We start from the raw sequence: 10,369 nt of genomic DNA on the forward strand, positions 1-10,369 counted from the left end.
ATTTGAAGCTGGCCCAAGCAGAAAAGTCCATGAGATTCATATTGCCAATAAATTATCAAAAAGCCAGAAGTGGAGCTGCGGCTCAAGTGGTAAGGTGCTAGCTCTGAGCTAAAAAGAAGCTCAGAGACAGTAGCCAAGCCCTAGGTTTAAGCTTCTGGACTGGCACAATAAATAAAGCAAAGAAAATTAATTTGAATAATTTAAATAATTGGAATAATTCACAATTTACATTGGCAATTTACCATTTAAAGCACTATGCAGAGTACTGCTAAATATTTTCTCTTTTTTGGTGGATTTTTAAAATCTTATTTTATGGTAAAGATGCTGCACAGAGGGGTCGCAATTACATGAGTAAGGCAAGGAGGACACAGAGGGGTGACAGTGACATGAGTAAGGCAAGGAGGACATTTCTTGTCGAGCATTGTTACTCCTTCCCTTGTTGTTCTCCCACTATCCCTTCCCTCCCCACCTCCCCCACCCAAAGTTGTAAAGTTCATTTCCAATGTACTGCCTTGTGGGTATCATTGTTGCAGTGGGTCATCCTGTGTCCTTGTTTCAGCATTTTGTTATTCCCCTTCCTCTCCCCAAAGTAGACAAATGTATATACAAGATGCAGGTTGCCAAAAACAAGTAAAGTGACAACAGGGGATATACCATAGGGCAAGACATACAAAGGAAACAAAAAAATTACACACTACCTTTAAAACAACAACAGCAAGGAGAGACCTCTTGTGTCCCTATCTTGGGGTTCATTTCACTTAGCATCATCTTATATGATCATATGTACATAGCCTTTGAGCCTTTTCTGCTCATCTGATAAAATTATCCGAGACGTATACTAATTATTGCAAATGAGGGAAACCATGGAACCTATGTTTCTTTGGGTCTGGCTTACTTCACTTAATATGATTTTTTCCCATTTCCTAACAAATGTGGCAGTGTCATTCTTTCTGGTGGAAGCATAGAATTCCATTGTGTGTATAGATATACAGATATAGATACCACATTTTATTGATCCATTCATCTACTGAGGGGCATCTGGGTTGGTTCCATATCTTAGCTATGGTGAATAATACTGCAGTAAACATAGTTGTGCTGGTAGCTTTAGTATGGTCTTGTTTGTGATCATTGGGGTAAATGCCCAAAAGTGGGATTGCTGGGTCATAGGGGAGCTTTATGTGGAGTCTTTTTTTTTGGGGGGGTGGGTCTGTCTGGGACCTGAACTCTGGGCCTGGGCACTGTCCCTCAGCTCTTCAGCTCAAGGCTGGCGCTCTACCACTTGAGCCACAGCGCCACTTCTGACTTTTTTCTTTTTGCTTATGTGGTACTGAGGAATCGAACCCAGGGCCTCAGGCATGCAAGGCAAGCGCTCTACCACTGAGCCACCTTCCTAGCCCCTATGTGTAGTCTTTTGAGGAACCTCCATATTACTTTCCAGAGTGGTTGAACAAGTTTACACTCCCACCAACAATGCAGTAAGGTTCCCTTCTGTCCACATCCCCTCCAGCATCTGTTGTTATTAGAGTTCTTGATTATAGCCATTCTAACTGGGGTGAGGTGGAATCTCAATGTTGTTTTGATTTGCGTTTCTTTTATGGATAGAGAAGTTGAGCATTTCTTCATGTGTCTATTGGCCATTCTTAGTTCTTGTTCAGAGAAGTCTCTAAGTCTTTAGCCCACTTGTTAATGGGGCAGTTGTTTCTTTGAGGATATGTAGAGTACTGCTAAATATTTTCATTTTTCTAGGCATAAAATTCCTTCCAGGATTATATTTTGTTTACTTTCACATCTTTCATACTTTGTGCTTGTTCAAGTTGAAGAATATTTGGGGAGGTTTATTTAAAAATGTTGGGCACTTGAAATTCTTATTTCTTTCCAGGAGAAAGCTAGATAGGTGCTTTGCATTCATGTTACACCCAGAGGTTCTCCATTCCAGGAATCATTTAGTTTAAATATTCATAAGAAAGCATTCCTTTTGTGAACCTTGAGGTGATGAATAAAATGTTTCAAACACCTTTTAGGAGCATGGGTGATTTGGTGAGAAGCTAAGGTTACTATGTAGGTGAGAAATGGCAGAATCAGAGAGGCCAGAAGGAATTCCAGTTGGCATGTATCCCTGGTCACCTGAAACCTTCGTGTTAATAAACTGTGCACATGGAGACTGGAAACAATCCTAATGAAAAACAGGGCTGTTATGGGCTGGAACGTCTCCCTCAAATTCATGTATTGAAGTTCCAGCCCCTAGTGCTTCAGAAAGGGACCTGAGAGGTGACTCTAGGTCCTGGCAGATGTAATGCGTTGAAGTGGGATTCTATCGTGCCCCCTGACTGGCGTCCTTTGCAAAAGGAGAACAATTAGATATAGATGTGCAGTGGGGAGAAAGACGCATGGGAACACGAAGACAGACGGCAGGGTGCTCCTCCTCCACCCCGAGAAAGCCAAAGATCACCAACCACTTCCAGCAGCGGGAGGGAGACCGGGAACAGATCCTCTCCCATCCAGTACTAAACCGCCAGCCCAGCCGCCATCTTGATCCCTGTACCTTTCCGAACCGTCCTATTTAAGCTGCACCGTTTATAGTACTTTACTATAGCAGCCCTAGGAACTAGTGCAAGGATTAGGCCCTCACCTAGACACTGAAGAACGACAGACTGCATGGAGGCCTTGAAGGACAAAACACCCACATCACCAGCCTCACCTCAAACTACTTCTATGACCTATACAGAGAAATCAGTATTTGCTTTAGAAGGATCCTAGGTTCAGAGTGTTTCCATTCAGCTGGCAGAAACAAATAGACATCCTGCTGGATGAACAAATTATGTTAAACCCAGGCCTCAAAGAAAAGTTCTGCAGATAAATTCCCAAGAAGCATGAGCCCCTGGACAAAAGTCATTACCCACGCCAGGCACCAAGAGTCAGCAAGGATGGAACTGAAATGCTGAAGCAGAGCTGCAAAGAGTATAGACTGGGAATTTTTACATAAATCAAAAATCACGAAGCCAACACATTTAATATTAGCTTAGAAAAAAAAAGATGGCTGAAAATATGAAGAGGAGCATGGAACTGCTAACATTTTTGGCAGTACTAGGGCCTTGTAGTTGCTAAGCAAGCACTCTACCACTTGAACCATGCCTGAATCCTTTCTTGCTTTAGTTTACCTTTTTTTTCTTGTCGGTCATGGGACAGGAACTCTGGGACTGGGCACTGTCCCTCAGCTCATCAGCTAAAGGCTAACGCTCTATTACTTGAACCACATTGCCACTTCGGTTTTCTGAGCAGTTTTTTATTGGACTCACAGACTTTCCTGCCCGGGCTGGCTTTGAACCGCAATCCTCAGCTCTCAGCCTCCTGAGTAGCTAGGATTACAGATGTGAGCCACCAGCACCTGGCTTTTAGTTTACTTTTTAGGTCAGGTTTCATGCTTTTTCCCAGGCTTCTTTATATAGCACAGACACACAGGCAAACCTAGAAGCAACCCATATGTCCATCAGAATGGAATCTTTGGATAAAGCATGCTATGCCTAGTTGATAAAATACTTGCAAAAATAACTAGGCTGTTCTATCTTCCCTAATACAGTAAGAACCCTAAATCAAGCCAGGTGCCATGGCTCACGCCTGTAACCCTAGCAACTCAGGAGGCTGAGATCTAAGTATCATGGTTTGAAGCCAACCAAGGCAAGAAAATCTCTGACACTCTTGTCTCCAATTAACCACAAAAAAGCCAGAAGTGGAGGTATGGCACAAGTGATAGAGCACCAGTCTTGAGTGGAAAAAGCCCGAGCGATAGCACCCAGACCCTAAGTTCACATTCTAATACTGGTACACACACACACACACTAAATTATATTCCCAAGTGGGGTGGGGGAGACAAAGCTATTTGAAGCTTTCAATTATTTATGCAAATATATCCCATAACACAGAAACACATTTCCAACACAGGAAAGCAAGAGTACAGAAATGGTGTAGACTGATACATATCTGTTGCATCTGAAGCATGCGCTACTCTCTAGTACAGAGGGGCATACTAGAAGTAAGCTAATGATTTATTATTTTTATTAGCATACATTCATTGTTCAGAGTGGGGTTTGTTGTGACATTTCCATACATCTGAACAATATATCCCAATCAACCTTACCTCCTCTCCCCTCCTACTTGCCCTTCTTAAAACAATTTCATTGTTCTATTTCCATACATGCAAATTAAGTACATTTACCATATTCATCCCAATTTACCCTCTTCATTAGACTCCCTCCCTCCCATTGGTACCCACCCAAGATTGCTTTACTGCTTTCCTGTCATTCACTTTTTACTATGTTTTAATTGCACCAAGGACTGTTATGGTATTTCAGATCTCCATATACTATGTTTTGCACAGAATAAATCTTTCTATTACATTTTTTTTACTCCTGCCCTCCTAATCTCCTATTGATCCACAAAATTATTCACCTTCCATCCTTCTATTTTCCTCTCCCTTTCTCTTCATCCTCCTATGAGTCATATTCTATGTGTGTATATGTATTTGTTTATATATAATATATAGGTATATCCTTCTATAAATCATGTTTTATGTCTGTCTGTATATATGTGTGTATGTGTATATGTAATGTATGTAACTATATGTATATACATGTCTGTGTCCATGAATATGTGTATCTTCTAGGTGTAGCTTCCACAGATGAGTGAAAATGAGAAATTTTTCTTTGTAAACATGGCTTGCCTCACTCACTCAATATTACGTTCTCCAATGCTATCCAACAGATGGTTTATTTTTATCTGCAATTTTTCATTTGTACAAGAACAAGAAATAGATAAAATTGAATGTGAACTTTACCTTTGTAATTGCAAGAAAACACAAAACGTAAGATTGTGCTTTTTACAAACAGTCTAGATTACAGTTTTATTTTCCCCTGAAACAAAGCAATTTGCTGTGGAATCTTCCAACCATGAATTTCTTGAGTCCTGTGCAAAGTTCAGTGCCCTTTTCTCATCGCTATGTGCTGTGTAAAGCAATGTGTATCTGCACATTGGAAATGATGGGAGAGGCAGTCAGCCCAGACTTAAGGCAGGCTGTGGTCCTTACTATTTTATCTAGTATGTCTTCAACTCTCCATCTATAAGGGCCAAACTTTGCAACCAGGCGAGGTGTCTAAGTTTCCAGTTCTGTACTTCTAAAAGTAAGGTTAGCCTGTACCTCACAGGGTTGCTTCAATAACTGAAACATTAGGAGCGAAATCATTGAATATAGTGTCTGATCAACACTGGCCTGCCATACTGTTGATAAGAGAAGGCATTTCAAAATCAAGCACACCACTTAACAGCTACGTGAACGTCAGCACAAAAGTACAACCTCTAAGTCCTCATTTCCTCCTTTGTGAATGATGAGGATGTTTTTCATGCCCACATGCCTCTGAACCGTAAATGGAATAAACAACAAGCTCCATATAGTGGAGTTTGTTTTAGCTGTCATTTCCAGCATTATTTTCCCTTTCTCCCCCTTCTCAGACATCCTCTGCATTTCCCAGATCTCTCAGCAGGTGGCGCAGTTGAATCGCACAGTGCAGCTGCCTGAGTCACCCGCCCGAGGCAGCGTGCTGTCACTCAAGCCTGTCATCCTTCTGGAAGATAAGTCAGTGAAGGAAGCCCACCCAGCTCAGATGTAAAACGGAAGTTTCAAGTATAGCCCGAACACCCTGGAGACTCCATCCAGGCAGTCAGGCAAGGTACAACCCTAGCTCTATCACTTCCACTCTCCTAAACAACCTCTAGGAGGCACTATGGCCATTGCAGAGAACCACAAGCATGCAGAGCTGAGGTCTAACCTTCACCTGCCTTCCAGAACTCTCTTAGGAAGTATCAACTTCTCTGGGTGATTACCTAAAACCTTTCCAACTGCCAAATCCAAGGCCAGAGTGCTCCTCTGGAAATTTCATCAGGGCAAATTAGGCCAGAGGCTGAGATCTAGAGGATGACAGTACGAAGGCGGCCGGAGCAGAAAAGTCTGTGAGACTCTAAGCCCTGGGTGGGACCTGCTGGGACCTGGGTGGAATGGCCTAGAATATTTTTGTTGCTGGCTGTGGTGGTGGTGCAGGGGATAGAACTTAGAGCCTTGCTTTTGCTAGGCAAGCACTTTGGCTTCTGAACCACACCCTGAGCCCTATTGTTAGTACTTTCTTGGAGGTTTTGTTTGTTTGTTTGAGTTTGTTTTTGTTTTTGTTTTGTGCCAGTACTGAGGCTTGAACTCAGGACCTGGGCACTGTCCCTTAGCATTTTTGCTCAAGGTTGGCTGGTGCTCTACCACTTGAGCCATAGCTCTACCTCTGGCATTTTGCTCGTTAATTGGAGATAAAAGAATCTCACACTTTTCCTGCCCAGGCTGGATTTGAACTGTGACCCTCAGATCTCAGCCTCCTGAGTAGTTAGGATAGCAAGCATGAGCCAATGACACCTCAGCTTGTACACTTTTTTTAAATGTAAGGTCTTCCTTAACTTTACTTAGACTGACCTCCAAGTCATGATCCTCCTACCTCCACATCCCAAGAAGGTGGGACTAGAACATGTGCTACTACATGGAGCTGCAGTACTGCACTTTAACAAGCTTTCATGTGTAGTGTTTGCCAGTAGACTCTGAAAAATGTTTTGAAAATACTACCTGGAGATGGCAAAGCTGAAATCGATGTTTCTTCCACGGTTTTAGTTAATACCTAAATGATGCACCCACAGGTGGACTCTTCTTTGAATTTTTATCAGTACATTGTCAAGAATGAGTCAACAGTAGAACCACGAGGTATTAAGACTGGGATCCTAAACATGCCCTAAAGTGTTCCTTGCCTACCTGTGGCATTATTAAGAGGTAGTGGAACTTTTAAGAAGTAGAGCTAAGCTGGGTGCCTATAATCCTAGCTACTCAGCAGTCTGAGATCTGAGGATCCTGATTCAAAGCCAGTGGGACAGGAAAGTCCATGTGACTCTTATCTCTAATAAACTACTCAGAAAAAAGCTGGAAGTGGCACTGTGGCTTAAGTGGTAGATCACTACTAGCCTTGAGCACAAAAAGGCTCAGGGACAGTGCCCAGGCCCTGAGTTCAAGCCCCAGGCCTGGGAATAAAAAAAAAAAAGTGGAACCAAGTGGAAAGAAGTTTGGCTGTCAAGGCTGCCATACCAGGAATATTGACCTACCCACTCCCACCCACTCTCTCTTCTTCCTGGCTGCCATGAGATGAACAGTTTCCTCCTCCATTGGCCTCTACCAGGATGTTCTGCCTCACTACCAGCTCAAAGGTAAGGAGGCCGAGTGACCAGAGGCTGAAACCTCTGAAACTATGAGCAAAAAGGAGACTACCTTGATTCCCACCCCACCCCCCAGGTATCTGGTTATAGCAATGGAAAACTGACTAACAACAAGCACACACACACTACATATATCATGAAGCTTCAGAAATGATCATTTTGCCCATCTTGTTTCATCGACCCCTCCCTCCATAACCTGTGTTTCTTTTAAAACCAGACACATGGTTTCATCTGTGAATGTTTCCATCTCTATCTCCAGTAGCTAAGCACTCTTGCAATGTATGTACTTGTTGAAGGTCACTAGGACTGGGTAGGCTTCTAGAGCTATGGAACCAAGGAGAATGGGATTGATTGGATAGATCTCTGGTTGACCAGATGTCACGTGGACCTCTGTTCCTTTCTCTGCTCTAGGCTTTCCTTGGCTGTTCTCCCCACTCTACCCATAACCCACTTTCCTGCCCATTCATGTGATGACACCAGCTCCAAGAACCTTCCACCACGGTAAGTCACTTATCCCAGCATGCTCCAGCCTCACGTCTCACACAGCAGTGAGGTGAAACCTTCGGCCTTCTGCTGCCCGGTGCACATCTCTTCTTCCCAGGACACTGCAAATTCCCTGAGGGCGGTGTGGGAAAAGCGCTACACACACACACACACACACACACACGTATCCTCCACAGCCTCTCTGTGCCAGTCCTGGGTCATATGCCGAGGCAGGGATTTACTCCTCTGAGGCTGCTGCTCCTTCACAGTGTCTGCTTCTCAGCTTGTCAGAAGACTGGCTCCAAGGAGTGCAGGGAATTACATTTTGGGGGCTTTCCAGGGGTCAGTGGCTTACGCTTCTAACCCAAGCTATTCAGAAGTCTGAGACTGTGGTTCAAAGCCAACCCAGGCAGCAAAGTCCATGAGACTCTTCCTTCAAATTAAGCAGCAAAAAGCCAGAATTGAGGCTGTGACTCACGTGGTAGAATGCCAGCCTTGAGCACAAAAGCTAGGAGACAATGCCCAGGCCCTAAGTTCAAGCCCCAGATACTGTTACATGTACACAAAAAAATCTGAGTTGTACTGGATACCAGGCCTGGGCCAGGTGTATCATGCCAACAGTGGACCTTCCTGTGCTTTCTGTAGATCTCCGCTAGCACAGGACACAGATGTTACACCTAATCTGCTCTTTGCAGACCCTACCATTATTTTATACTTTACCATCTACCAGGACAGGTCCTAGAAATCACAGGGGTGTTACAGTTGCTGTCAAACAGGTCTTGGCTCTGGTGCTCATCTGTGCATCTGCAGATCTGCATGCGTGCTCACCACTGCACCCAAGTAAAGCACAGGCTTCGCACCCCAGTGTTGACTTTAATGTACTGCAGAGAGACTTCTTCTCTGTCAAGCTGTTCTTCATTGTATCAGTTGTCTTCACCCAATACAGTAATAATGCACTTAAGACCCTGAATTCAATCTACAGTATTGCAAGAAAAGAAATAAATGTGTGAGTGTATGTAGAGGTGCGTTGGGGAGGGAGGAAAAGAAGGAAGGGAGAGAGGAAAAAAGGGGAACAGGAAAGGAGGGGGAAGGAGGGAGGGAAGGAAGAAGGAAAGAAAGGAGGAAGGGAGAAGGAGGGAAAAAGAGGATGGAAGAAAGGAAGGAAAGAAGGGAGGGAGGGAAGGAGGGAGGGAGAAAAGGAGGGAGGGAGGAAAGAAAGAAAGAAAGAAAGAAAGAAAGAAAGAAAGAAAGAAAGAAAGAAAGAAAGAAAGAAAGAAAGAAAGAAAGAAAGAAAGAAAGGAAGGAAGGAAAGAAGAAAGAAAGAAAGAAAAAGGAAGGAAGGAAGGAAACTTCTTCTGCTAAAATGCACTGCACCTTAACTTGGGCCCATGAATTAGCTAAAATCAGGAGGAAAGCTTGGTATCCAGCTGCCAGTTTACATCTGTCTCATTTACTCTGAGTCTCTCTCCTGTGGAATCACCATGGGTTCCAGGAAGGACAAGAACTGATGGATGATATCTTTATGACAAGGGACCAAAAATACCCTCAAAAGAAAGGAACAGTAGAGCCTCGTCGGTAAGACCACCCCAAATGAGGAGCAGTGTGTCTAACGCTGAGAGACTGTAGCCTGGCAGAGGAGGAACCATCTTGCAGGAAACATATTGCCTTCCTCGTGTGATGGTAACTTTTGTAGATTCCCATAGAACCGGACCTGACATCACCAACCTGACCACACTTTGCCTAGGGCTGCTGAATTGTGCATACCTCTCACAACCCAGGTCTTCCTCTATTTAAACCTAAAGCTCCTGTCTGTATCCCGAGGTGAAATGCTTCCTTTGCCTCTTCCTGAAGCATGTCCATGCCATGTAATAACCCCCCTTGCTCTGCCCTTCACCACGTCTTGTCTCCTTACTTGGCCTAGGGAGGCAAGGCTGGAACCCCAGGAACTAGGGTCGGAGCTCTGATTAGAGTTGGGGGAGCCGTGGCAGCACTTTGTCTCATTGCTGCTCACTGAGGGATTTCACAGAAGACCCCGGTGGAACTAGTTCACCCTGCAGAAGTCCCAGAGACATGAGGATGGGGGTACTAAGGCAAAGTATCCTGACTAAAATGAAGATGTGCATTCTGACCCTTTCAGGAGAAGATGAGGCTGACTGTAGCAGGGGACAGGTTAATGCCCACCTGCAGGGCAGATGTGTCCGAATTAACCCACCCATAAAGCCAGGCTTATAAATGGGCCGTGAGTGTCACACACATTTACCTTAGGTGACAGAGGTCTGGAGGTACAGTGTCACGGGTGAGCAAATGCCAGGGGCAGGAGGCAAGGAGGTTACCCAGAATCCTTCGTGCTTGGGGGCAAGCTTGAACCCCCATCACCAGCCTTGAGGAGATCCAGTGTTTGAATAGAACCGTCTAAATAACCAACAACCACGAAGACTTTGGCTTCATCACCATTTTTTCTTTTTAAAGTAAAGTTGGGCGAGCGGGACAAGGAGGTCTTGTGAGAATGTGTTGCTGGTACTTTCCTGGTAAATTATAAATTCCTCTTTGGAAGCAAACAATACAGTTGGAACACACTGCTCTCAGCCACTAGAATAGC

This window comes from Dipodomys spectabilis, unplaced genomic scaffold (genome assembly GCF_019054845.1).
Source record: "Dipodomys spectabilis isolate Male_0828 unplaced genomic scaffold, ASM1905484v1 ptg000455l, whole genome shotgun sequence".
Classification (NCBI taxonomy): domain Eukaryota; kingdom Metazoa; phylum Chordata; class Mammalia; order Rodentia; family Heteromyidae; genus Dipodomys; species Dipodomys spectabilis.